Consider the following 27,930-nt stretch of genomic DNA (forward strand, 5'->3'; position numbering starts at 1 on the left):
GGGTGGCAGGGGCTGCCTGCTGAAGGGGACAGCTGGTGGCCAAAGGGAAGGAGCAGCCCCTTGGGCTGGCAAGGAGATCCCCCAAGGAGCATCATGCCTCAGAAAATGCCAATTGTCTGAGACAGAACAATTTTGTAGGAAAACGTTGGTTTTGATGAATTTCACTTGCTGAAAAATATTGGATGAAAATGTTTTGAAAACTGTTTGACCTTTTCTAAATGGCAAAGTTTCAATGTTTTAGGTCCAAATGCTGCTTCATTTTGATAGCTAGCATTAATTGAAGGTTAAAAAAAAATATGTAGGAACTGAAATGGAATTCCTGAAAATGAATAGAAACAAAGTGTTCTCTTCCTCTTTTCCTCCCCCAGCATTCTTATTTCTGGAGATATTGTGAGATTTTTTTGACTTTTTAGTTTCTCTGAGCGGAGATATTTAAAACCTCACAAATTGTTGTGGGAGGGCATCCCATCCGGCTCACTCTCCACCTGCTCCAATGCAGTTCTGGTTTTAAAGTGGTTTTTGTTTTAGTTCGTGACAGAGCTTTTTCAGACACTCCAAAGGGAGAGTCTCCAGATCTGCAAAGGGACGGGGGTTCAGCCTGTCCCTGCAGCTCTTGTCTGCCCAGCACCCTCTGTTGGCTTCCTGGCAAGTCTTGCATGTCCCCATAAGAAGAGTGTGAGCAGTGTGCTGTGATTTGTGCTGTGGCTAAGTGACAAACACACTGTGTTTGCTAAACTAACACCCCGGGAAAGCATGGAACGATCACTGTAAATGCATCATGGCTAAAAGGAGACCATTGTGTGCACAAGCCAGGCTTATGTCAGAACATAAGGAATATAAGGTAAACAGCACTGTGCAGCAGGAGATGCTTTAAAAGCCTCACCAAGAAAATGCTGCTCACAGGTCCAGAGCAATTCCAGAGAGTCCAGAGAGCAGGAATGTCATCTGACTGAAGTGATTGGAGCAAAATCCTGTGCATTGTGATATTTGCACATCTTACAGCCAGATGAAGGGACTGGGATGAAGAGAGCAGGAGGGGCTGTGAGCTTCCTCCTCTCCAGCTCTGCATTGGAGTGAAAGTTCACCTTTCCAGCTCCTTTCTTAATTGGAAAGGATTAATATAAGATCTGTCATGTGGGGTGTGATGGCAAACAGGCTGTGCTGTTTCCCCCAGCATCCCAAGTCTGTTTCCATGTCTCTGGCTGATGTGAAGAGCATTCATTGCTCCTCTTTTAGCTCTGCTGTGTTTGTCTGTCCATCAGGTGATGAGTCACATCATCGTGGTGAGTGGTGATTTCTGACTTCCATATGATGCTGTACTGGCTCTGTGTTTGGAGGGCTTTATTTCTCCTTTTGAGGGGCTGTCTGACAGTTTTATTGCATCTCTTGGAGTGTCCTCAGTAGGAATAAACGTTTGCATTTCAGCCGTCTTCATATCATGTAGGTGCCAGTTTGGATTTTGGCTTTGCACCAAGGTGATAGAGTTCAGTTTTACTTTTGAGAGATATTTGTGAAGTGCGAAGCCATAGGCGTCAGGAAATTGCTAAAAGTTAGTGTGCAGTAATGGTAAAATGATCCCCTTGATACCAAAGGATCTTCTAAAGCCCTCCCAAGAAGGTAGGGTGGGTAAGATGAAGTCTGCAAGCAGTTTAAGAGCTGATAGATGGTGAGGTGTAATGTTCTTATAAACAGCAAATACTGGTTTCAGGTTCCTGAAAATACTGGTTTTATTATATTTCATTGATCGGTATCTGAAATGTGGAGTATTTTGAAAATCCTTGTCAAGTTGATTTGCCTCAAAAAGGGCTCCTCTAGGGTAGCCAGGAACAGGACCTGAATCCTTTCCCTCTTCTCTAATTGTAAAGCCCTTTCTTCCTCATTTCCCTGTTGGTGTTGGCAGGAATGCCAAATATGAAGAGGTTGTAATGTAAGCAAACAATTTTTAGGAGACTATTTAAGAAAAAATTAATGGCAAACAACAACAAAAAAAAACCCAGGAAAATCTGAGGGACTTATAAGATGCTTTTCTTCATTCAGATGGATGCCATTATGCTGGGAGAATGAGTGGATACAAGTAAAGGGGGCCTGGCACGGAAAAAATAAAAAACCATAATTTCTAGGAGAGGTGCAGAGCTGAATTCCCTCTACTGTATGCATTGACTGTACTCAGTGCAATAATTCTGAAGTCACTTCTTTTAACTCACCTAATGCTGCTAACAGATTGCCCTGATAAACTGTTGTCAAAGTACTTCTTGCATCTTAATGTCTCTCAGAAAGAGGTCTGCTTTCAAAAACACACCTTGCAGGTATTTTTATTTTGGGTACCCCTGTGACTTGTGCCTTTGGCAGCCGTTCACTTTGTTTGAATAGTTCTCTGGCTGAACATTTGCTCCTTTGAGCAGAGTATAGGCAATGCTGTGTTCCACTGGTGCATTTTGTGTGCTTCAAAATCATCTTGAGCTGAGTGAGTGAAACTGTCTCTCATACAAGTAGCTTGTGTTCCTCTGGGCAGTTCCCTTGCTGAATAGGATGTAAAGCTTGTAACAAGAATTTATAACCCTTTCCCCTCCCTGCTGGTTTTCCCTAATAGTTCACATAGCTTTCATTTCTGCTTTTTCTCCAAAATACATAAATAGACTTGTAAAAATTAGCGTAATGAGCACTCACCTCAAGAACTTGTGGCTGGGCTGCATCTGAACAGAAAGATGAAATGCCCTTTTCCTTCACTGTGCTGTTCTCCCTTTCAGCCTTTCAAGCTTTGTGTCTAGGCCCTACATATTTAAAAGGAAAAGAAAAATTAGCCCCATTTTTCAAAAAACTGGACACCTGGATTGCACCATCTTTTTCTGCTGTGGATATTGCCTTTAAGAACTGGAATCCACTTCTTCTCCACTATCATACCCAGAACCTGTTACCATGAGAAAGGGCTAGAAACTCAGATTCTGAGGAACTCAGTCTTTGCCTTATAAGGAGCCCTTCAAAGAAGTTCAAAACATCTTATGGGATTTTACAATGGTGGCATTTTTTTGCTTTCACTTTGGATTCAAAGAAATCCTCAGACTTGAAGTTTAAAATCCCATTCATTCATCTATTCTTGTACCAGCTTGTCAGGTTCCATCAAAACTATTCAATTGCTTCCATGTTAATTTTAAGCTGCTGCATTAACTGGACAGAAAACCTTGTGAAGGGTCTCAGCTAGCTGCAAGAGCAAAAGCCAGGATTTTTTCAGACTTGGAAGTTTCTCAATTTTTTGGAGATCACTGCAGAATTTGAGCTGTAGCTTGAAAGGCTGAGGGTTGCATGTGTGTAAAATAAGCTGGGTATTCACAGATCTGTAATGTAACCTGATTCTTTGCGTTTTTATATTCTCTAAATGTGTTTACAGTCAAGAAAAATACTAGCTTTTCCATGAACGCATGGATCTTGGAGCTATTTCTTGGATTTTCTATCATCAGTGTTCCCTTTATTATTTTCTGCAGATGTAATTCTGCATATGAGATTTCCATAGACAAATAATATCCTCTCTTTTCTGGGACTTTGGAAAGCAACAAGGAAAGCCAAACCAATTCTGTCCCCCTGTTGAGGTTCTCTTTGAAGAATCATTGCTTTGTGGTTTCTTTAGGGCACGGTTTCAAGTTTGGAAGCAAATGCAAAGTGAGCAGATTCTGGCCAGCAATTCCACCTGCCAGCAGGGTGCATTTCTTAGGTTTTATTGCCCGTGTGCCCAGAACTCTCTCTGCAAGACACTAGCAAAGCAATTAATGGAAAGAGCTTGTAGAAAACCCCCTAGAGAATAGTTGGTCTCCTTTTCATGTAAACCTCAGCATCCAGAGTAACCTGATGCAGTTGGCTTTCTAGGATGACTCCTTATAAGCCCAAAGCACCTGGTCTTTGAGCAGTTATCTATCTCTGCCTGTTGTAAAATGTATCGGAAGTGTGACGTGACTAAAAATATTAATTACCATCAGCTCAGACCTGGCACTGCTGCAGGCAGAGCTTGCCAGGGGTATGGCAGCTGTATCTGGTAGGGCAGCAGCTCCCTTTAAAACAGAGGAGCTTGTTGGTTTGGCTGATTTAAGCAGCTTTCTTTGAAATATTGTCTCCAAAGTGCAAGAAGAGGAGAAAGCCACCCCCTGTAGCTGTGCTTGGAGATCACAGAATCATAGAATGGTTTGGGTTGAAAGGAACCTTGAAGATTTTGTTCCAACCCCCTGCCATGAGCAGGGACACCTTCTGCTAGCCCAGGTTGCTCAGAGCCCCATCCAACCTGGCTTTGAACACTTCCAGGGATGGGGCACCCACAGCTTCTCTGAACAATCTGTGCCAGTGCCTCACCACCCAAACAAGGAAGAATTTCTTCCTAATATCTAATCCTGCCCTTTTTCCATTTAAACCCTCTGAATGGGGAACCGCTCTGAGTCTGTTGGCAGCTCTTGCTCAGGTAGGAAAGCAGAGGTCACAAGCAGCAGGGTTCCAGGAGGCATCAGAACATTGTCACTCTCTGTCACGAGTTTTCACCAGGCTGCTGCCTCCAAAGGAAAGAAAGTTTCCAGACACAGATGAGAAGAGAGTTTGAAGCTGCTGAAGTGTGATGCCGCTGGGTGTCAGGGTTGTGGACTGGCTCGGGAATGCACCACAACTGCATGAAGCTTTGCCAGAGCCCAAAAGCTGCACCCAAAAGTTGTGTCTGCCAGCAGTGCTGGCTCTTCTGTGACACCTCTGTGTGTGCCTGAAGGAGAAGCCCTCTCTCCTGAGAGGACGATTAGGAAGGGTGACCTCTGGAGAGTCACAGCTGCCTCCTTTGTAACCTGCCCATGCTGTTGCAAGTTTAAGATGAAAACTTGTCACCCAGGATTTTGTTGGCGTGTGTCCTTTCTTCCCCGGGCTGCAAAGGATCCAGCTATACAAAATAGTGGGTTTCCTATTGTTAGGGGTTGGGTTTTGCCTTTTCTCTCCTTGTTACTTGTGGAATTTTTTCCCATTGAGTTGCTAAGAGGCGCTGATGATGGCTGGGTGTTTGAGACGTCGGGAGGGGGAACTCCTCTGGTTTTTGGGAGTTTCTCTCGGAGGGACAGAGAAACCACGAGTTAGAAGCAGGTAAAGGAAGAGGGCTGGGGCAGTTGTGGATCTTTTTGCTCTCACTCTTTGGAATTGGAGAAGGACGGCCAGGCTGTCACAGGGTCCCTGGTTCTGTTTGTTATTCATTCCATAGTTGTTGTTGTTTGTTTGCCTTGTTATATCTACTAGTAAAGAACTGGTATTCCTACCCTCATATCTCTGCCTGAGAGCCGCTTAATTTCAAAATTATAATAATTCGGAGGGAGGAGGTTCACATTCTCCATTTCACAGGAGGGTCCTGCCTTCCCTAGCAGACACTTGTCTTTCAAACGTAGACACTCAGAGAAAAACTGTGCAAGATACAGGTGGTTGTATATTTTCTCATCTCCTGCTGTATTGACTCTCTGCTATCCTGTCCCCATTCCAGGCCAAATCACAGTTTCAGAAACTCCTTGGTTATGATATTGATAAAGATAAATGGACAAAGGGATAAATTATTTTAAAATCCTGATAATTATAAAAGGGAAGGTTTTCCAAGACACAGGTTAAGATACTTGAAGATGTGGCAATGATAACTGTGCAATGGGAAGCAAAGAAAGTTCTCTCCCAGATGAATTACAGGATGAGTAAGAGCAGCCTGCCTGTCCTGGAGGGATCTGATACATCTCCCTTTCTGTCTGAATTTGCAGTATGACTTGTGTGATTATTTCACAGGTCTCTGCCTGAAACTGGCACTGCCCTTGGACCACCTGTGCCTTCTCTCCAAGCCGTGCTCGTTGGGTTTGCATGTCCTGGATGAAACCAAGGCTGAGACTGACACAGTGGTGCTTTTGGAATGGTGTTCAAAGCCTGAAATGAGGCTGCCGTGCTTTGTTGTGGCCTCTGTATCTGGGGGTTGTGGTGATGGTGGAAAACAGATATGGGAAGAAAAAACCAAGGGTGGGAAGCACAAAAGGTTAATCCTCTGGTGCACCAGGCAGGCCTGGGGAGGGGGAGTGGCAGGAAGGGGTTTGCAGATGCAGCTTTTCTGTGCTCTTATCTGCACCTCTGGCAGCAGCCCCAGCCGAGACTCGGCTCTTTGGGAGCTGGCCCAAAGCTTTAATGACGGCAGGCGGGGAGGCACAGCCTCCTGGCTCTCAGGGGCCCTTTGTCTCTGAAGGCTATCGGCTTTCTCTGACGAGACACATCATCACCCAGCTCCGAGCTGGATAAGGGCTTTTGAAGTTTTCTGTTTGATATGCGTCACTGCCTTCCTCACACAACACAAGACCTTTTCTGGTTTTATCCTTTCGCTGCTGCAGTTTCACCCACCTGGCATCACAACCAGAGATAAAACAGCTGAACCTCACGTGTCTCAAAATAACTGGAGTTGGGGGAATGTGATTCCCCAGAGAGAGCAATTAGCACCTTCAGTAGGTCTTAGCAGGAGTGAGGATGATGAGTGTCTCCCTCCCATGCACAATCTGGGCTTTATTTCATGTAACCAGCTCGGTGATGGTCTCAGCTCCTCTCCCCAGATCTGGCTGTGGAGCTGCGCTTTCTGCGGCTGTCCTGGCTTCAGCTTTTCCCTGTGTGTTTGACTGTCCCAGAGAGGCAAGGGCAGGTGCAGAGTGCTGCCCTGTGAGCTCAAACACTGCTCCGAGGTGAGGCCAGGCCATCTCTGGAGGCCACACAGCCCCACGGTGACAATAGCGCCGATTGTAGTAAAGTATTTGTTGTTGAAGTTCAGGCTTTGGTCACTAATGCCTGGTAAAGACATACAAACAGAAACCCATCTGGGCTTTCAGGCTCGCTGTTAATTATTTAGGGAGGGGGATTCCTGGTTTCCCTATCAGTGGCAGGAGGATGCTTGGAGTGTTCACTGCAGTGACGAGCAGGTAGCTGACAGGTCTCTTCTTTTTCCCAAAGGCACATGGCTCCTGCCAAAGGAGCAGTAAGAGCAGTCAGCAGGGCAGTGCCCGAGTGTGCTGGGTGGGATGACCTGCCTCGGTGACTGAGCCAGGATGTGTGAGCAGCTGGTGTCCTGGTGACACCAGGGTGCCTGCAGAGTTAATGTTTGACTGACCTGTGTGTCAGGTGACCTCTTGCAGTTTGGAAGTCAAGTCATGCATGGAGTCGACCAAAGGAAGAAATCATGTGGAGGGGTGGGGTAAGGTACTTAGCCAAGAGGCAAAGCAAACAAATGATGAATGAGTTAAAACAACACTTCAGGTTATAACCAGAAGGGAGGCTCTGCTGAGAAGTAATCTCCAGTCTCTGATTGTTTTGCCATTTCTAAGTGAGGGAATTGTGAGCCCAATGAACTGTGTAAGATCAATAATAAAATACATTCACCTTGGATCTTGTATTATCTGCTGTGCAAGCAAACATTATTTCCCATGATTGCTGAGAGGAAAAAGCTAATTAAAAGAGCTGCTATTTAATTGGCCTAGGTTCATCTTTATCTAATAGTCAACAGCAGACAAGTGAGTCTGAAAAGAAAAGCTCTGGAGGGTTGAAGTGACTTGACCAAGATTGAAATAAACCCAGCTTGAAATCAGCTCTTGTAATTCCCAGCAGAAAGAGCCTGCCCAGCTGACCGAAAAAAAAGTCTCTTGCTTGTGTTGCTGGCAAAGATCCTCAGCTCAGAGCAGAATACAAATGCCTCATTTTAAATAAATTAGTTCTGTAAGGCTTGTCCTGGTGCTTATACACCCACATGAGCAGTGGTGGCCTGGAGAGGACTGCAGCAAACCAAACTGAGGCGAGATGCAGGTGTGCAGAGAACCTGGACAGTAAAATTCCAGTGAGAGGACTGCACTGAGCTGCTGGGATGTACTCACCACTGCTCTTGTTCATTCTGAGGGTGGGAGGTGAACCTGTCCTAGGAGAGAATTTGCAGCACATTCAAGGGGGTTGAGGTCAGTCTTCTGTGCCTGTTGGTGCCTCTGCTCAGCACCCACATTTCTTCAGATTTATCCCCAGGCTTTCCTCTTTTAGGAAATTCAGCCTCTGAAAGATACAGTCCCTGCATACAGTGGTTTCAGGATCGGACCTTGTAGATGCTTGAAGTGCAACAGGCTCTCAGTCCTGAGCAACATCTGAACTCTGTAGGATAGAGGCGAGGTAAAAGCTGTGGATGGTGCTTTAATGACAACTGTGTGTGTGTGAGTGAAGTGAGGGATGTACTTCATCCCTGTCACCTCTTTTTATGGGATGGTACTGGCCAGATAGGCTGGTGTCAGGAGTGATACTGGCAGTTTCCTCTGTTCCTGCTCAAAATTGGGGAAACTCACAAGACAAAATTTGGGAAGAAATCAGATTTCAGCTGCTGAACAAAAGCACAATTCAGTGTCATGTCTTAGGATCTTCTGGTGTTTCTGGGGACAACAAAATATTGAAAAGCCTGTGGCTAAGTCTTGACTTTTGTTCTCTTTAGTGGCTTTGCAGCTGATATCCATGTATCCTGAAGTCTGTCATGGTGCAAATCACACCAGCCAGGCACTGATCTCTACTGTCTATGGCTCAGGTGAATGTGCCCATGTAGCTGACAGGGCAGCATGTGCTAGCAGTGATGTTCTCCAGGCTGAGGAGAGATTGGCTTCTTGTCCATGTCCTGCAGGGACATTTGTGACTGACTGACACAGCTCCCGGGATACCCACTTGTCACCTGAAATCCTCCTGCACATGCCAGTGGTACCTCTAGAGCAGACATTGCTTTCCTGAGGAGGAAGGAATCAGGTCAGGCTGTTTCTGGGGAAGCATTTACTGCACACTCCTGGGGCTGACAGCTTAGCTCCTCTGACAAACTTGTGCCTGAGATTTAAGAGATAAAAATACAGTGTTTGTTACAAGTGATTGCCCCTGTCCTCTTCAGTCCATATCATTTTCCAGTCTGACATAGCCAAGTTATTGAATCAGTGCTTTTAGAGGCTGGATTTATTTTATTTGTGACCAGGCAGTCCTGGGGACACAAGCTGCCAAGAATCTGTCAATAATCAACCAGAGGATATCTTATCTTTTTTTTTTCCTTGGCTAAACACATTGTAAGGGCTAACACACCATGAATAATAGATAGTCATAAAAAAAAAACCAACATCCCCTGTAAATCTGTCCCAGCTGTTACTAGGCTGAATTTATGACAGCAGTATTTAATCAACTGTTTTCAAGAAGAGGGTTACAAAAACACTGTGCTAAAAGTGGTGGGTCTAGCAAAAGTTTTCTGCTTTCTAGCCTATAAAAGTCCCGGAAATGGAGAAATGTGGGAGGTGATGGATAGACTTAGGGGCTTTGTTTTTGTTTTAATCCACAGCCATGCTAGTGTGCTGTCTAACCTGAGACAACCCACAGGAAATGGATTTACAATCTCTGTGTTTTGTGCAGTGTCTGTCTGGTAAAAGCAATTCCTGAGAAGTCTGACTCTTCTCTTGCTTACCTCTATCTCTTGCTTTTCAGATATTTGTTTTTCTCTGTATTATGAGCTGTAGGTTACTCTCTTGCTAGCTGCTGTACCTTTTCCTAGGTGTCCACCCCTGCATTAAGGAAACCTGAATTCCCATTAATTTCCATTTGAATCTGGACTCGAGGTTAGCTTTCTGGTCATCTTTGTGCACACCTCATTCTGTTGTCTACTGGAGCTCTAGGTTTCAGCCTTTAGCCTTTTCCCTGTTCTCCAGATTCTTCTGCTGCCTGATTCAGGAGTCTGGCAAAGGTCAGCACTTTTCTACCCTTATAACATCCTTTGTGAAAACAATAGCATGAATAAATGAATAGAAATTTTCATTTCCATTTCCATTCTGGTGTTTGAGACTTCAGGGTCCATTTGTGAAGTGACCCTCTGTGCAGCAGTGATAGATATTACTTTTACATAACAACATGGCTCCATTAGCTACAACTCCAAGAAAATGTTAGTAGTCCTGGTGGAAGACTGAGAATCAGAAATTGTCTCATTCAAAAAAAGTTTGCATGGAAAAGGGATCATGTTGAGTCAATGTGCTGAGATTTAGGCTGACAAACGTTTCTTCACGTTGCTAAGGAGCTTGGAGCAAGTATCTGAAATGCCTCTTTAGAGCTTCAGGCTTAGTGGAATCCAGCATTATGGGAAGTCAGCAAGGTGATATCTGCATCCAAGCAACTCTGGATGCAAATAGCATGCAGGTTCAGATAAGGGTAATCAAATCGGATGCCCCAGGCTGTAAGATGATATCGGCAGGGATTGGGAAAGCTCTGCTTCCCAGTCCTCCCCAGTGCTCCCCACTGGGGCTGGCCAGTGGCCACACTTTGCCATTGATTTGCCTGTCAAACTATTAGGGAAGCTAAGTTCCATTCAGTGTTAATAACAGTAATGAAATTCATTGCTCTGCTGTTTGGTTTTTTTTTTCTTAAAAGCATTGTGCTTGGAGGTGGCCAAGAGTGCAGGTTATAGAATGCACTATAATATAGAAATCTCTTCTGAGCTTTCTACTATTAGGTTTTGATGTTTTAAAAGTCATTGAGGTGGGTTAGACATCCCAAAAGTGCAGTTTCTCTGGGTACAAAACCCTCTTTGGTCTTTGACTTGGGCTTGTGATTTTATGGGAGAGGATCTTTCCTGGTCTTTGTGGTATTTGACTAACAATGAAGATATATTAATACCATGCCCTGGAGAAATGGCTGCTGAAATGAGCTGTCAGGCCAGTGTAAGACTTCCTGCTGTCTGAGGGGATCTGGGCAGAGTCTGCAGCCACCAAGAAGCAGATTTATACTCAGTGCTGCTGTAGCTGCAGTAAATCTAATGTCAGCTATATCATGCCAAAGCTTCTTAGGCATGTTGCAAGGATGACTTTCAGTGTGGTACAGCAGCCAGCTCTGGTCCTAGGTAAACAGAAATTGTAAAAACACTGAGAAATTGAAAAGAATATGGAGGGGGGGATGTTGCACCAAAATATTTTATTGGGCTGGAGTGCAGGAGGAAGGTGGGTTTGTTTTATCAGATTTACTGCTGCTTTGCTTGGTACTCTTGATGGTTCCTTGTTTTGTTTGTGGTTTGATTTTTATTTTTTCCCCTCCAGAGGTGGTGTGAAGTGTGTGTCCTTTCTGAATGTTGTACTTAGTCTTTTGAGCAGAGGTGAAGGATCAAATATTGATTCAGTTTTGAAATGTAGGTAAAAAATGGCCATTCCTCCCATTTCCACCTCTAACAGTTTGCTTACAACATTGTTAGCTAGGGTAGCTTGCAGTGCTGTAGACCTCTGTACCTTGGACTTCCAGGTGTATTTTGCTGATCCCACTGCTCTCCAGCATGGGCTATTAGCAGCAATTTCATTTCAAGGGAAGGTTAAAACTCACATCTCCCTTTCATGCAGGAAAGCTACAGGTGCCATGAGATTTGAGCCTCTTGACTTCATGACTTATTTTTTTATTGCTGGGTTCATGATTCACTGGTTCTGATCAAACCAATTCCTGGCAATAAACAGCAGGAAGGGGGGGAAAAAGTGTGTCATGTTGATAATATGATGAGTGAAGGGACCAATGACCCTGAGAGGAGGGTGAGCCAGTCCTGTTGCAACAGATATGGCTCATCCTGTTCTAGCATGGGCAGTGCCAGGAACCTGGGGCAGAGAGAGATGAGATAAAGCTTAGCAGGAGGAGAGAAGGATGAGTGACCACAGGCTCCAGTTCAGAGAAGCACAAGCACCATCCCTGGCACTACACCACAAACCACCAGCCACGTGGGCAGTGGGGCTGAGTGTGTGTGCCCATCATGGCCTGGGCTCTGGGGTTTCCATCAGTGGCCTGAGCTACCAAAAATCCTCACAACATGGTCTGTGGGTCCCTGGTAGGAAAGGAGATTCACGAGGGTGGGTGTGATGACAAGGCTACTTCTGTGCACTCAACATATTTCAGTGAATCTTCAGCTCTCCCTTACGAGATAAGATGTCAGTGCACTCAAGTACAAGAAATTTTGGTTAATAACCTGTGAGGTCCTGTTGGTTTCTCAGTGCCTCTACCTTGCAATTTTGGGGCCCAGCCAGCTGTGCAGCAGCAGTGCAGCTGCCACATGCTCATTTGCTTAATGAGCCTCAGCCATCAGAAAGCAGCCAGGGAAGGGAAATGTGAAGCTCAACTTCGACTTCATGGCCTCAGCAGAACTGGACTGGGCTGCAGATGTGAAAGAAAGCACAACAAGCTTGGTAAAGCAGTACAGCTCGATGGTTTTGGGTTGTTGTGTGGGTGTTCCTGTTGTGATTAGAAGCTTTATCTCCAATTGCGTTGCTTTTGCCCTCTGTTCTTCCTTATGGTGCCTACTTTATCTCCCTGCTGGAAGATGTCCTCACCTGAAAACATGAAATTGCCAATCTGCATGATGCTTTCATGTCCCAGTGGCTCATGTGATCTACCTGGCTTCCTTAGGTAGAGCCTTTTCCAGCAGTTCACAGGTCCAGGGCAGCTCTTGGAGCTCCTTCTTACATCCAGGGTTCCACGTAGTCACTTGCTTTTCTTGTCCCTCTGCATGACACTCTATCATGAGACATCTTATCAATAGCAGTGCTGCCTTGAAGAGAGCTAATTTATGTGATAAGGCCTTATTGCTTGTTTCTCAATCTGTACCAGCACTGCCTGCTCAAAAATAAGATTATGGGGATCAAAAACCTGCAGGACAGTCACCTTGAATTGTGTTGTGCTCCTGAAAATGTTGTACGTGACATAAATCCTTATCAGGATGTAATTTAACAGGGAGAGAAGCTATTGTACTTCCATCAGCTCATAGTGAGTGCTTAACATTTTTATTATGTGGAGTTTATTATTTTAATGGATCACCATGATTATGCAGCTGCACTGTTCAGGATTAAAGAGAGGGATGTTGCCTGGCTAAGTCCACGGGCCCTAGGTGAGGTCTCAGTGGTGGTTGCAACCACCAGCAGTGCTAAAGCAGCCACTGCTGTGGCCACCTGCTGTACAATGGGCTGAGCTTGGTGGGGAAAGCTGGCAGGTTGTCCTGACAATACTGATTCTGAGAACTTTAATTGTGGCTGGTTTGTTGTTATGAACAAGCCAAATCTCTCTAGTTCCTCTTTAAAAACAAGTGGTTTAATTAGGCAGTCTATTTATGGTGAGATGTGTATCTAAAGTGAAGGGCATTTCTTCATCACCTTCCACTTTGCTCACGATAAGCACAGCTACAATAGATTGCCTGCCCTGAGACATATCTCCATAGATTTCTTGGTTTGATATGGAGAGTGCCCTTAAACTTAGCTTAACATGACCTTGTATGGTTAATTGTTCCCACCATATAAAACACACACACACAAAAAGGGTAAGTAGGTATAAAGTTGATTTCTCAGTTGCTATGAACTAGCATAAACCTTAAAAAATGCATTTAATGCCTGGTTGATGTTAGCAAGAAATGTATTTGTGGGCATACTAAGCTAGCACAGATACACTGGCTGGGTAGTGTCTCTTGACAGTGGCCACAGAGCATAAACCAAGATTATTGATGATATTTCCTTCTGGGATGTGCTCTGCAGTGGAGATGTATCCTGTGCTTAACAGCTTCCAATAGGCTTTCCTATGAATTTGTCAAATTGTTTTTGGAATCCTTGGTAAGCCCTTGATATTCTTCTCATCTGCTGGCAATTAGCAGTTTTAGAGGTCGTGGTTGAAGCTGTCTGTGATAGTTTGTTGTCCTGGTGCTGGGTCCTACTCTGAGAGCTTTAATCAGCCTTGTTTTCTGGCAAAAGTCTGTTCTCTTGAATCTCCTCATTAGCAGGTCTCTCTTCCCTTTTTATGTTAGAAAAAGGTGAAGTGAGCAATGTCAGCCAGGAGTGTTTTGTTTGGGAGCAAGGATATGAGTTAGCAGCATGGGAACAGTCAGATAAGGTTTTTCCATGCACAAGTATTGCAGGGGCTTTGTAAGTCACTGCTGTATTTGACCAGCTCTGTTGACTTAAATATATAATTTCTAATTTACAAAACAAATTTCAAATGACTCCTTATTTCATCAGTGACTGAAGGAGAGCTCTCTATGGGAGGGCATTGGAGGAGATGTGGGGTGTTAGTAATGGCATTCTCACAACCACATCATGAAGGATGTAACACCACGGCTTCTCTGCTCTTGCTTCTCAGAAAAACTGATAAAATGCCATTTTGTGCAGGGCTTTGGGTTTTTCTTTCCTTGTCTAAGGCATTACCCTGGGAACTTGCTCTTTCTGAGAAGTTCAGCAGAGATTGTGAGCAGAGCTGAGCCACCCTGGGCTGTGCAGTCAGGCAGTGGGGCACCTTCAGCCTGAAACAGCAGGGAAATGTGTTGGGGTTTTGCTGCCTGGGAGCCTTTGTCCTTGTCTCCATGACTGCAGGCACACAGGTCAGTTTGATGCCTGGGGTGGGAGTCCTGCTAGCAGGTTGTTTCCTCTTCCAAGAAAAGGGGTTGCAATCATCTGCAGCAGGCAGGATGCTGAGGGGATCGTTGTATCTGTGTGCAGCTGGTCTAGAGTGTAACATGGTGGTCTGTTGTTACCAATTATTTCTAAATGGAAAAATCCACAGATTGTTGTAAAGTCCCAGTTCAGAAATACACATAAAAATTACCAAAGTGTTTAATTGTTTAGACTCTCAAGTTTGTTTTTAAAATCCACTCAGGGTTTCTGTGTGCCTGATCACAATTTGCCATTAGGGATCTGAATGCCTCGGGAAAACATTATTTAGTTGCTACACCCTGACACTTCTGGGAAATCACACCCCAAAACTCCAACTGGGTCAGATTGGAGTCAGTCCTATGAAGGAGGAAAAAGTGGTCCTTGAGCTTGGCCAGTCTGCCCAAGGCATCTCTTGTTTCCTGAGCAGTAAGTACCTAAGCAGTGCCCCTTTAAAGTAACCCAGAAAGTCATGACACTTGCCTACACAGTACTCACAGGGACAAAAGAACATTTCATAATTGTTTGTCCAGATAAACAAGTGTCAAGCCTGCACTCTGAATTAGTTGTGGTGGCTTAAGTTAGCCTTTATTATCAGCAGAACACTTGTTATTAGATCTCTCAGAAGAATGTCTGTGCTGCTCCTTTGCTCACTTGGTTAAGTAACACATGGTAAGGTTTTTCTTATGTCATGTATGATTTTATACCACCTAGAGAAACAGATAATTTGATTTAAAAAAATCAAACCCAAAAATTAACATTGCTTCCTAAATACCAGTGGAGATTTGTCAGTTTATACCAGCTCTAGTCCTGAAATTTTAAAATGAGTGAACTTCAGACAGGGTTGTTTTCTGTAGTCAAAGATGGTGAGTAATAAGACTTGAAGCTGAACATTGGGCAAGGGAAGCTCATAGCTTGTCAGAGAACTTCCAGATATAAGGAATAGGAAAGAAAGCAGGTTAGCTGTATTTTAAGATGCTGATTACATACAGAATAACCACAGATTTGTCTCAAAACCCAAATACGAAATTGCCTATCTTTAGTAACTCCTCTTTAATATGTATCAAGATACTGAAGCCAAATGGGTGGTTCCAAAATAAAACAAACAAGACCCAAACCAAAGCCCAAGGTGCTGGCAGCTTGGCAGCCTTTCTCTTATCTTCAGTGAAGAAAGAACTGCTTGTTCACAACCTGTGACATGGGGTCATTTCAAGTTGGGTTGCAAAACAGAATGAGAAAAACAAGGACATTTGAGTAGGTTTTGTGCCATGAGGATACCTGTGTGATCACCTTATCTAATATATTCTTGTAGAATGTAAATTGAAACAACTGCTGTCCTGGTGTCCTAGCTGGGACATGGATGCTAATGGAGATAGTGAGGATTTTAGCAGAAATGGAAAATAAAATTGCAGCCTTCCTATAGTCCCAATCTTATATTGGCAGACAGCTGTCTTTATTTAGCAGCCAGTGGGGCTGCTAAATTCAGCTATTCTTGCTGGATAGTTTATTAATGTTGATGCAAACAGGTGTATTACCTTCAGAAGGCTTGAGAAAAGGCCCATAATCCTTACAGATATGTTTTATACTTCTGCAAAAGGTCAGTATTAACCTGAGTATTGAAAAAACCCTAAAAGTCCAGAAGCATAGTGAGTTTAAATGTATTCTGCCTGCCAGCTGGAGATAATTCCTAGTTGGCCACTATATCACTACTGGCCTCTCTGATACAGCTGGTGAATGGTCAGTTATGGAGACCACTGTGGGTCCTGTTCTGCCTATAACCCCAAATTGTTGTGCAGCACTTTCTATTCATAGGTCCTGGAGCACTTTGCAGAAGTACATCTGTGTTTCACAGAGGGCAGAAAAGGCACACTCAGCTGAAATGTGCCAGTGGCAAGCTGTAGACTAGAAAATGAGCTCTACTCTATTAGGCTAAACCTTTGAGCCTATCTGTTTACTAGACTAAAACTCACTGGCTCTATACTAATACTTTCCAATAGTTACTCCTAATATGGTAACTGGTCAACTATTATTTAAAGTGTGTAGGATAGGGAAATTCCTATATCAGTCTGAGGATCAGTGCTGAGAGCTAAATGAGCTTAGGCAAGGTAAAATTCTTAATGTACAGCACTGGAAATGAGCATTATGGATGTTTGAGTGGATGCCCAGGCTCTGATTCAGTCCTGTGCACTGTTCATTGTGGGAACGAGGCCCCATTTGCCTGGTAAGAAAACCACATCATGGGGAGCAAGTGACTGTTATACCTGTCCTGAAGTTAGGGACTTTTGGGGTGAAGTAAGCTTCACTTTCTTATTTTACTTTGCATGGAAAATGTATGGATAGAGACTCTCCTGAATCTTCCCCTTCCCTGGAGGGTGTTTGTTGTGGTACTGCCAGGAAGGCAGAGCTGAGCAGCAGACTGAGCCCACGCCTGGTGGTGGGCAAGTGCCCAAGCCTTCACCTCTTGGGAAGCCATGCAGAGGCAAAGTGTGAGACACTGGTGATCTCTGCTGAGAGAAAAAGCAGCTCTGGCACTTCTATGCTCCATGGGACAGCCTAAATGTGATAGCCAAGCAGAAAACAAAGCCAGAGCATGAGATGTGAGGTGCAAAAGGTTTCCTGTTCAGCTTTCTGGGTTGCCCTAGGTTTTGGTACAGAGAGGTGAGAGGGCAGGATGCCAGGAAAAATGGATCTTGGTTTGTTTTGGTTTACCTTCTCTAAGGTAAGGGACAGATATCAAAAGGTCAGGAAAAATTAGTCACCTATTCACAGAATAATGCTGCAGGTTTGAGTGACGACAACAGTTCCAGCCAGAAGCCCTTATCTGTGTGTAAGGAACAGCCTTCATTGTAAGAGTTTACCTATGAAAGATGGGGCACAAAGGGGAAATCATCCCTTTCCATGGGCAGATGCAGAGCACGGGGGATAACTGGCCTGCTCCAAACCACACAGGTGACAAGTTAGAGGAGACCTGCCCTGCCCCAGTGCCACTGGTTGCAGACTGGAGCCAGCTCTGTGTCCCCCGCTCCTGCCCCTCCTCCTGCCCTCTGCAGGCTGTAGTAACAGGCTCTTGGAGCTGCTCCATCAGCTGGGGAGAGGCTCACAGCTTGCTGTGCCAGGGCCTCTGCCAAGTGGCTCCATTAAGAATTGCTTTCATGATTACAGTGCTTATGCAAGCGGGGAGCAGGCTTTTGGGAGGATGTTTATATTGCACAGATCCTTTATCTGGCTTGACTATCTCCTCATTACCTGCATCGAAGAATTGCCTGCCTTAGTGGCCAATAAAACAAAATTGCTAAATCCAGCTTTGTGTAACCCTATTTACCTTTTGTACCTGGTTAACCTTTATCATATTTGCAAGTGTGTTGGGAAAGTAACATAAACAGAGGTCGTGGTGGAGGCAAAGGCCAGCCTGGAAGAGCGAGCAGTGCCCAGTTTGCCAGGGCAGCACAGATAAAAGGAGGCATGTGCCAGGCAGGGAGTTGAAGAGAAGCTGTTGCCAAGCCAGTGGTGATGAATGTGATATTTGAAGGAGTCTTCCATGTCCTCTCTGGATCAGCAGAAATGGCTGGGGCTTAAGACAAACAGTGATGAGCCCAAGCATTGCAGAAGTAGTTGGTGGGGAAAGGAGTCCTCAGGGCTGGCATGGGCAGGGAGCTGTGCTGGTGAGCTGACAGCTGGGTCAGTGCCAGCCTGGTGTTACCATGCTCTTCCCAAAGCACAGCCACCACCCTGCCACGCTCAGCCTGCACCTGGGGCAGGACCAAGGTGCTTGGAGAGATCTGTTCTGTGAGCTGTGGAAGGACTTCAGGTGTCAGGGATGGGGGCTGTCTGCTGGGATAAATGATGCAGGGATCCAGGGGACCAGCTCTTGAGGAATGACATCATGGCCTGTGTGTTTGCTGGGGTATCCCTACAGCTAAAGACAGGAAAGTTTCTAAAAGTTGAAATGTGGGAGCTTCCTGTTTTTCTGAGAGCCTGCTCCATGGGGCTCACTTGGAGCATGTCTGGTTTCTTGGTCAGCTCAATTACACTCTGCTTGAGCAGCTCCTTCTGTCTTCCCAGTAGGGAAAAAAATTATTTTTGCCTTTAGAATATTTATCAGTGAACAAAACAAGTACTGCCTGGGCAAATGATCCCATTCCTTCCCCACTGCAAAATGTGTTCCTGTGCCTTTTTCCTGCTGGTATATTTGAAACAAATATGTCTACACAGCTTCATGACAATTACAGCCCTGGCAAAAATTTCTTGCACAGATTAGTTTTACAAATGGATCTTGCATACAGTTTGCACTTTGGATTGTGTTAAGATCTTGCTGCTTTAAGTTCAAATATGTTTCCTAGAAAGTGTGGCTGTGCAAGTTTTAGACTGAGCAGCTGAGAAATCTATGGATTAGTAGCTGTGTGGATACATTCAATTTTTTTCCCCTAGTGTTTTATCCTCTCAAAAATTCAGAAAAAGAACTGAAGGAGAAGAATAGGAATGTATTTTTTTACCATATTTTGATTTTTATTTTGTAGTGGAATTTCTGGACTTTTGGAATATTCAGTGAAGTTAAGAACAAATTTTGCAGCATTTGAACAAGCCATGTGAGCTGTGTTGTACCATCACTGAGTTCACAAGGCTGTGTCCCATTAGAGGCAAACTGGAGCTCCCCTTGGTTGTCACTCCAGGTTAGTTGAATGGGAGCACTTTTCCCTCTGATCTCCTCAAGAGGCCTGTTAAGCTAAACCTTGCCATTTCAGTTGAGTGCTTTGCCTCATCCTTAGAAAAGGAGGTCCCAAACCCCTTTTTTCCAGTTAGATCTAACAGGCCATGAGGAAAGGAAGAACAAGAATGGCACAAACCTTTAGGGCAAGGTTTCAGGGTCCTGCTGTCCTGAAGTAGAGAGCAAAGGGAGGAAACACCAAACGAAATCCTGGGAGTGCCAGTGTTTCCAGTGAGAGGTGGATCAGAAAGCTCATTCTCCATCCCTGACCTGGAAAACTCAGCAATGACCACACTCCCTTCATCCAGGCTGTGCATCCTGAGTGGAACTGAGCTTCACCAAGTTCTGAGCCTGGGATGAGGTTTGGAAATGGAGAATTGAAGCAATGGGAATCTGGTACCCAAGAATAACTTGCATTTGAGTGCAGACTGACTATTTTGAACTCTTTCCATCCTACTGGGCTGTTAACAGCAGGAGTGTGACATGTCTGCAGCTCCTGCTTGGACACAACCCTGTGCCAGGTGTGGCTGATGCAACCAGGAGGGAAGAGCTGGAGCAGCAGAGCCAGTGTTTCCCCTGAGCCTCTTGGGATGCATCCTGGCCCCTTAGCTGGGTGCTTGCCTTGCCCTATTTATTGCTGGTGGCTCTTGGGAGAGAAGCATTTGCTTTTTTTTTCTGTTTCTGAGACACCTGGAATGCAGAGAAGGTGAAGTTTTTGGGCAGGTGGGCATGCAAAGGAAGAGTTGGGTCTCAGAGCTTCCCTGATGGGTGTAGCCCCTGTTGAAACCTGCATGTGCTTAATCTATTTGTTGAACAAAAGCTTCCAGTCCTCCATGTGTTAATGGACTGTGACAGGCCTAGTCACAAGTGGCACAGTCTATGTGGCATTTTGTCAGCAGCTGGTCTGCAATTTTGAAATTTTTTTCCCTAAATCATTTAAGAGAGTTACATCACAGAAAATGCAAGTTCAGTGGAAATTTTACTGTCCTGGACTTTGGAACTTCTACAGAGCAAGCAGCAGCCAAGCAGATAATCTCATCTTCTCATATATGTGACTGTGTTCTCCTTGCCTGACATGAATTTCATCATGATGTCTGTGTGTGTGCTGGCGCCTTTAGATGCTGGTGAGGACAAAGATGTTGGGGAGGGTGTTGAAGAGGAAAAGAATGATGACAGAGACCTGTGGCTGTTGGTTAACCAGTCTCACTTGCAAAGAAGGCCCATAGCAACAGGGAAATGTTAATAACTCCAGAGACTGGATGTTGACAGGACTGGGGTATTCTTGAGTGGTGAAATGGTGAAATCATGCCTAAACTCTGTTCTAAAGCTGGGGAGCCAGAGGTATTGTTAAGCTTTTGTTCCCCATGAAGTTTTGGATATCTTTGCCAGCAGAAATCAAATGAGAGCATTTCCAATTGTTGGGTGAAAGGTCCTTAAGCAAAATTGTTGCTCACTAAGGGGAAAGATTTGCCTGTTCCCTCTACAATTACCATCTTGTTTCCAGACCCATAAGGTGCATGTCCTAGGAATAGAATAAAATGTAAGTTGGCCATGCATGTTTCCATGAAAGTGTTTTCATTAGAAAATTTTGTTGAAATTAAGACCTTTGTGTGAAAGGATCAGATTTAATGATTTTCCTGTTCTGTAAGTGGTTGTGAAAGCAAGTTTAAAGCCTTGGACATATGTTTCCTTTTTATATGAAGAGGGTCTTTATATTTTTTCCCTCATCTCCCATTTTGGCACAAAAATCCATTTGAATGAAACTTTTATTTGAAGCTTTAACAAGTTCCTGGTAAAAATGGTAATCAAGAGGAAGAGGTGTGTCTGGCTTTGTGTGTCTGGCTACTTCCAGATCCTGTTCAGTGATGCACTGCAGGGCACTGAGCTGTCACTGAGCTCTGTGCTGTGCCACTGGTGGCATGCTGGCCAGAGCAGGGAGGGGAGTACAGGGCTCTGTGAATGCAGCCCTTGGGCCATTGGAGAGGTAAAGAGTCTATGGCTGCCTTAAAGTCATGTAGGGGACAAACAGGAGCTGGAAGGACACACAGCCCCTGAGATGAGTGCTGTGAACAGCTGAGTCACCTGGATGTGTTTTCCCACCTGTCTCAGATGTTGGAAGCAGCTTCCAAGACTGTGCAGAGCAAACTCCAGGAGGGATTTGTTTTGCTCCATGATTTAACCCCCCACCACACTACTTAAGTGGCCTTTTTAACACCTGACAGTTGCCATTGTGTGACATGCTGTGCTTTCCTGAAAACATTAACGTGATTTATGGCTGCTGTCTTGCCCTCTGCAGCATCAGGGAGCATGGCAAGATCCAAGCAGAATTCAAGAAGTTGGTGATGTTCTCTCCCTTTTCCTAAATGTTGGCCTGATAATCAGCCTGCTGAATCCAGAGAAAAGGCTCCTGTTGAATGTAATGTATCCATTGTGAAAGACAGATTTGCATTAGCATGTTTCCACCTTGTCTCTTTAACATTTGCAATAAACCTTTTCACCAGTTCCCCAGGATATGATGGCTGGAGAAAATTCAGAGTAGCACAGAGGTGTGTGTGTGAGCCACTCAGTGTGTGAAGCCTTCACCCAGACATCCCCAGATGTTCCACGTGGCTTGGAGCAGGCAGGCTGTGTTATGGAACAGGAGCAGATGAGTCAGTTGGTTATGGGCTGTGAGTGTCACTTGCAGAGATGAGCTCCCTTTGCTCCATGGTGACTGACCCGGCCATGGGGGGTCTGCAAACCTGGACACATCTGGCCTGGGACCCAGACTCAGTGGAGAGATGACCTTAAATGATGGGAGAGGACTTCTCCTCGCTTCTGTCCTGATTGCAGACACACTGACAGGCCAAAACTACAGACACCCGGGGAGTTATGGCAGAATTTGAGTAGACTCTCACCTCATTCTTGCTTATGTCCCTTGTCTGCTTCCTTCACCCCTGGACTCGATGGTTTCAGGTGCATCCTGAGAGAGATGATGCTCCTGGTCTGAGGCTGCCACAAGTCTAAAGGCTCCTCCTGTCCAGCCTGACTTCCCCCTGGCACCCTCACTGACTTCTCTCCCTGCCAGCTTGCAATAATGCATGGCTTAAATGACATTGCCACTGCTGCTGCCACTGTGCAGCAGCTCTCCTGGAGCTCATTGCAAAAAAACCTGAAAAAAAAAATTAATAACTTGGGAATGTATCCCTGCTTATGCTTAGCTGCTACCTGTATTAAACCCACATGCTTCTGAAGCCACAAGGCAAAGCTCTTGCTGTTCCCTGGGGCACCAGGGTTCACAAGGGAAAGGATTGCTGATGTATTTTGTTCATTTCTGCTTTTACTTCTGATTGTCTTCCCAGGTGGCCCATCCTGAGAGAGGGCGTGGACAGACTAGGAGGGATTGGTGATACTGTGGCTTGTTGTTAAAGCAAATAAGAGGGGCTCTGTCAACAGCCTAGCACAGCAGGGTGTGGAAAACAGTTTGTTTTGTCTCCTTTGGAGTAGCTGAGAACAGGATGGGATGCTCTGAACTTCCTGTGTTATGTCTGTCACTTTTCTCCACTTTTCCTTGCACACTCGCCATGCTCTTGGTATCTTGACTGTAACTGGTCTGCAGCAGGAAAATGGAATTTGTCCTGAACCTTCATTTCCCTTTTATTGTAGTTCACCAATCTTTTCTCTTCTGTCACAGAGATTTATACTGGTTTCAGAATTAAAGACCATGTCAAGACTAGACTCCAGTTTGTCTTAATAAGTTCATACAATTTGTTTCATATGATGATATTAATAAACATCTCTCATCTCAACACCCCCTCTGAGCACGGGTAGGAAACAAAGGCATGCTGATAGGCACAGCTGTGCTGTGCTCCCCTCAGCTTGGGGAGGGTCTTGCTGAGCCCCACAGCCTGGCCAGAAACCTCTGCCTTCTCCAGGAAAATTCTCTGCTCTAGACCATACAGATGCCTGACTGGATCAGGAAAGTCTCTGTAACTCCATCTCCTAAATCACTGCTCTATGATTAGAAATTTTCACAATTTATCCATTTAAAGAACCAGAACACCAAAAATTTTGGCAGATTGAACTTGATTTAGTAAGATAGAGTGCTCCTTCTCACTGGAGACTTATCAGAGCCTTTAAGTGTTTTGTGAGGTTTCTTCTTTCTCCCCTCAATTTTGCTATCTATTTTTACCTGATATTTTAAAAAGAAAATACTTTGTGGTAGCTGTAGAACAGCTGTTATAAGCAGGAGCTTCCTGCAGTCAACTTGTGCTCTGCCAAGTTCCACTGTTCCTCTCTGAGGGGGAAAGGAGCAGAAGCCTTTTCCAGGCAGGTTCCCATTTCCTGGTCTTCAGCATGTAACTGTGCTGGGACATGTTCTCCCTTTGCCCACAGTGCTGGCTCTCAGCTTTTTGGGGGCTGGATCCACCTCCCCAAGCTCTGCCTCACTGCTCACTAGAGAGAGCATAGGAAGTGAGAGGTCCTGCATGAGCAGAGGGATGAGGGCATTGACAAATTCACAGGGCCAGAACTTGTCCCCTGATTCTTGGGGGGCAGCTGGAGCCCTTGTTTGATCCTGAAAGAAAACTGTTCTTTGCTCAGACCCAGCAGCCTGGGCAGAGGCTTAGATTATTTTTCTTGCTTCTCCCTGGCAGTTCACAGGCAGTGCTGCCCCTTGTGCTGGGGGCAGAGAGGGAGAGAGGAAGAAGGGCCTGAAATGGAGGTGAGGTTATGTCGTGCAGAGAGCTGCACTGGGTCCACCCCTGGAAGATGTAAAGAAGGCTGGGAACACCAGGATGCTGCTTTTCCTGACCTCCAACTGCTCTCCCTACTCAGTCCTGGCCTGCATGAAGTCCTTGTCTGCTTTCCCATTCCACAGCCAGGATGTGACCTCTTCCAGTCTCACCTGGCCTGGCGAGGCCAGTTTTCCTTGTGCCTTGCTTCCCCATGAAGAGAAGTCTGCCTTGCTTCCCATGGATTATATGTGACATAAGTGGTTTGCAGCATCTGCTCTGCTTCCTGCTGCATCGCTGTAACAGCTTGTTCCATCAATATATTTTACCCAAAAAAAGGTGTTGAGAGACAAAAATAATTTCAAGTGGTCCACGATTAATGAGCCATCCCTTGAGGCCTGTGACTCCTGTCTTCTCTCAGAACTCCTGTTCCACCTACAATCTTTCTCTCCCCCAAAATCCCTTTCAGAACAAGAGACTGGTGGTTAGAGGCAGCCTGGAACAAAATTGGCAGGGTTGGAGAGAGAAGAAGTTTGACTATCTTGTCCTGTTTGATCCATTGCCATAAAGTTATTTATTCTCCATGCTGTTTATCTTAAGAGCAACTGAGATAATGAAGAGTATGCAGAGATAGAACTCCATTCATCTGAGGTTCTCTGTAGCTGGGAAAAGGTGTTGGCTTGTCCTAAAGCACCTCTCCCTTACTTTCCTTCAAGTATTTTTGCTTCTGGCACAGGTTGTATGAAGGGCTCTACCTGACCTTGGCCAGGGGCAGGAGCCAAGTGCATTTTTCAAGGCCTCAGGGTGAATCCATGGTATGATCAGAACCCTTGGCTATGAATCCCTGTTCCTCAGCCTTCCCACTCCCCTTCTTGACCCTGATGTTTTGTACCCTTTCACACACAGTCATTATCTCCTGTTTCTGCTGCCTGTTTTTCAGGGTGAGTGTCAGGAGATGTGCTGCATGAGGGAGTTAACTCCACTGTGAGACAAGCAGTGCAAATGGTCTGTCTGCAACAGTGTAGGAGAACTGAAAAAATGTCATTATTTCTCTTCTCCTATATAAGTCCTTGATTTTCCAGAGCAAAGCCTGGGATGTGCTGCAGAGAATCCATGAGTGGGCTGCCACAGCTGCAGTGTAGGATCTCAAGATGAGGAAATCCCTGCAGGATAGTGCTGATTTTCTTTGGGAGTACTAGACCTGAGTGCACTATGGTAACCCCCCAAGGCTCTATCTTGTCTTCCAAGAAGACCAAACCTGCTTTTTCCAGTCTTCATTTCTACCATTCCATCTCTGTACCTGGAAATATCAATTTATTTATTAATTTTTGTCCAGTTTAGGCTCTTCTGCTGTGACAGAAACCTAATGGAAATGAAACATTCCTGATGGGTTTCCAGCCCTCACAGAAGTAAAGTTAAGTTCCTCGAGGTCCCCTCAGCCCTTAAGGTATCCAGACATGGAGTATTGCCATTTAATGGCAAGATTGGTGCAAGTTTTGCTCTTCAATGCCCTGCAACAATTGCAAGCAGCAAGGCTCAGACAGAGCCACCTGCTGAATCAAAGTCATCTCCTGAGCTGTGCACCTTGAGGAGATCAGGGTAAAGCTACATGATGTTCCTGGCTGTGTGTGTGTTTTGGGGTAGTGACTGCCCCATAAGACAGTGTTATCCTTTGAAGGTTTATGTCCAAGTTCTAAATTTTTAGTACTTTTATTTTTTGTAGTATCCAGTGAAGAAAGCTCTACTTGCAGAAAAACTGGCAAAGCAAATCCTTTTCCACCTGGAAGAAGCTGTAAAGCTGCCAGTCTCACTTTCTCTCTAGTATAAATCAATTTTTTTCTGAGCCATAGGTGTAGGAATTTGCTATGCTGGCTGATGTGGGTGCATGAAAGCATCTGCATTTAGGGAATATATATATATATATGTGTAGTTCAAGAACTCATTCAGTCTTTCTGAACTGCTAGGAAAGGGAGCCCCTGCTCCATAGCAGTGATGAATATTCTTTTGACCATGATTATTGGCCTACAGATGCAACCCCCCAGGTCCTGGACTCCTGAAATTCTTCATAAAAACACTTCCTCCAAAACCAGACCTGGGTTTGATCTGCAGTCTGAAATATTTGACTAGAACATCAAAGTGAATTTGGAGAGGAAGGGTTACTTGATAGAATTGATGTTGCAATTTACCTGATTCTTTTCCAACTCTAGATATTTCTGACATTGATGTTGTAATCTCATTTCTAAATACCCCTATTTCCTAAATATTTGGCATTTGGCCTTGTTTTTCATTGGATTCTTCTGAAAAGTCAGTACTTACCTAATCACTTTGATATAAACACTCAGTGAATCATGGCAGGGGTCTTCTATATAAATTTATATATACTTACAGGAAATAGGGCCGTGATCTAAAGGCTGTTCTGATTGGTATCAGTGTGCAGGAATTTTAAGCAATGTCTTTTTGGTGGTTTTTATAGCATAATTAAGCTGTTAACACTAGTGTTCTTCTAAATCATGACATGCTTTTACAACTCAGCAACAAGAATGGCATCTTAGTTTGTTCTGTTGGTGCCCATTGCTTTGATCTGCTCAGTTTAAGGGCCCAATCCAGCCTGAAGCTGAAAGATACTTTAGTTGGACTTGTCTGATCATTATAGAAGCAAAGCTGTTTTCACACACTGGCTGTAGTATTTGTGCCTTGAACAGAATTTTTTAAAGGTTGAGGATATGGCTGAAATTTTCACTTATAGGAAGACTTCAAGGATTTTTCTCTTCCTCCCTTCCCCCCCCGTACCCCAACTGCAAAAGAGAACAACTTTTCTGCCCAGCTTGGAGGTGGTTATTTTAAAATCAGATACAGACTTATTCCCAGGCTACTGAGACTGGGAGTTCTGGGCCTGTTTGAATATTTGATGAAGATAAACTGGTCAATACAGCATTGAAACTACCTTGGGTTTGGAGACATCAGGGTAATTGGTTGGTAACAGTGGGGACTCACAGGTCAGGAAGAGACAAATGAGTTTGTGTGCAGGAGATACCCTTTTTCTATCCCACAGTCACTTTGTGGACACTCAGTCCCACCTAATGAGGTAAAAATTGATCTTTTTTCTCTTTTTTTGTTAGCTTGCTGTACATGCTGTTGTCAGATTTACGTGCACAAAAATTGCAAATGAAGCTCTCAGTTATTTACATGGCTTACAGATGGTCAGCAAAGCAGTGTCTGCTCTGTCCCTCTGGATCAGGGTACAGCAGAGGAAGCAAGGCTGGGAGAGTTGGCATGATGCTGGGCAAAGCTTGCTGCAAAGCCAATGTGTTTGTGACCATGCACAGGTAAGATCTTGCACTTCAATAGCACATCAGATTCAAAGGGGTTACTGAAGAAATTATATCCACAGAACCTTTCTCTCTCTATTGGAGTGGTGCTCTCTGGGGCAGTGCTGATAAACCAGGTGATGTTTGCTGTAAATAAATTTACAAGTTAGCCCAGTTCCACCAAAAGTTACTGTTTGTTAATTGATAAATTGTTAATGGCGTTATTGCTGTTAATTGTTGGTGTTGTGAAGTGCCCCAGTTCAGCTGTGATGTTGGTTTCCCCATCCCTCAATCCCTTGATTGTGTACCCCCCACCTTTTTTGTCCATCAGGTATTGCTGCTGCTGTTCTGGCATGGCACCAGGGGAGGTGACATCATAGGACTGATATGCAAAGTGAAGAACTGAGGAATTATGGGTACCATTTGGATAAATAAATCCCCTATAAAACGAGCCAGCTGAAGTTTCAACAAGCCAAGATGGTCTGTCTGTATTGGGAACTGTCTTCTGGAGCTGTGCTCTCATGACACCCAGGATCCTCACCCTGACACAACAGTGCCTGGTCGGAAATGGGACCCTAGACAGGGAGCCAAAATTGCCTTCCTAGGGGACTCCTGTGAGGACAGAAGCCCCAGCTCTGCCCTTCGTGGACCAAGCTGCACAGAACCTCCTCTTCTGTGTCGTCATCTGGGAGCAGCAGTGGTGTGTGTGCACCCCACGAGTACCCCCACCCACAATAAAGAGCTGATTCCTTAATAAAGGCCTTTCAAAGGGAGCT

At 44.8% G+C, this 27,930-nt stretch overlaps 1 long non-coding RNA gene across 1 annotated transcript; it reads left to right on the plus strand.

Annotated features, from left to right (window-relative positions):
• Positions 1 to 14,962: 14,962 nt before the first annotated feature.
• On the plus strand, positions 14,963 to 27,927 carry LOC148222501 (uncharacterized). Its single transcript, XR_015805915.1, has 3 exons — positions 14,963 to 15,101; positions 26,966 to 27,172; positions 27,486 to 27,927. It is a non-coding gene; the product is annotated as an uncharacterized LOC148222501 (long non-coding RNA).
• The last annotated feature ends 3 nt before the right edge of the window (positions 27,928 to 27,930 follow it).

The sequence above is a fragment of the Sturnus vulgaris genome, chromosome 11 (genome assembly GCF_052056855.1).
Source record: "Sturnus vulgaris isolate bStuVul1 chromosome 11, bStuVul1.hap1, whole genome shotgun sequence".
Taxonomy (NCBI): Eukaryota; Metazoa; Chordata; class Aves; order Passeriformes; family Sturnidae; genus Sturnus; species Sturnus vulgaris.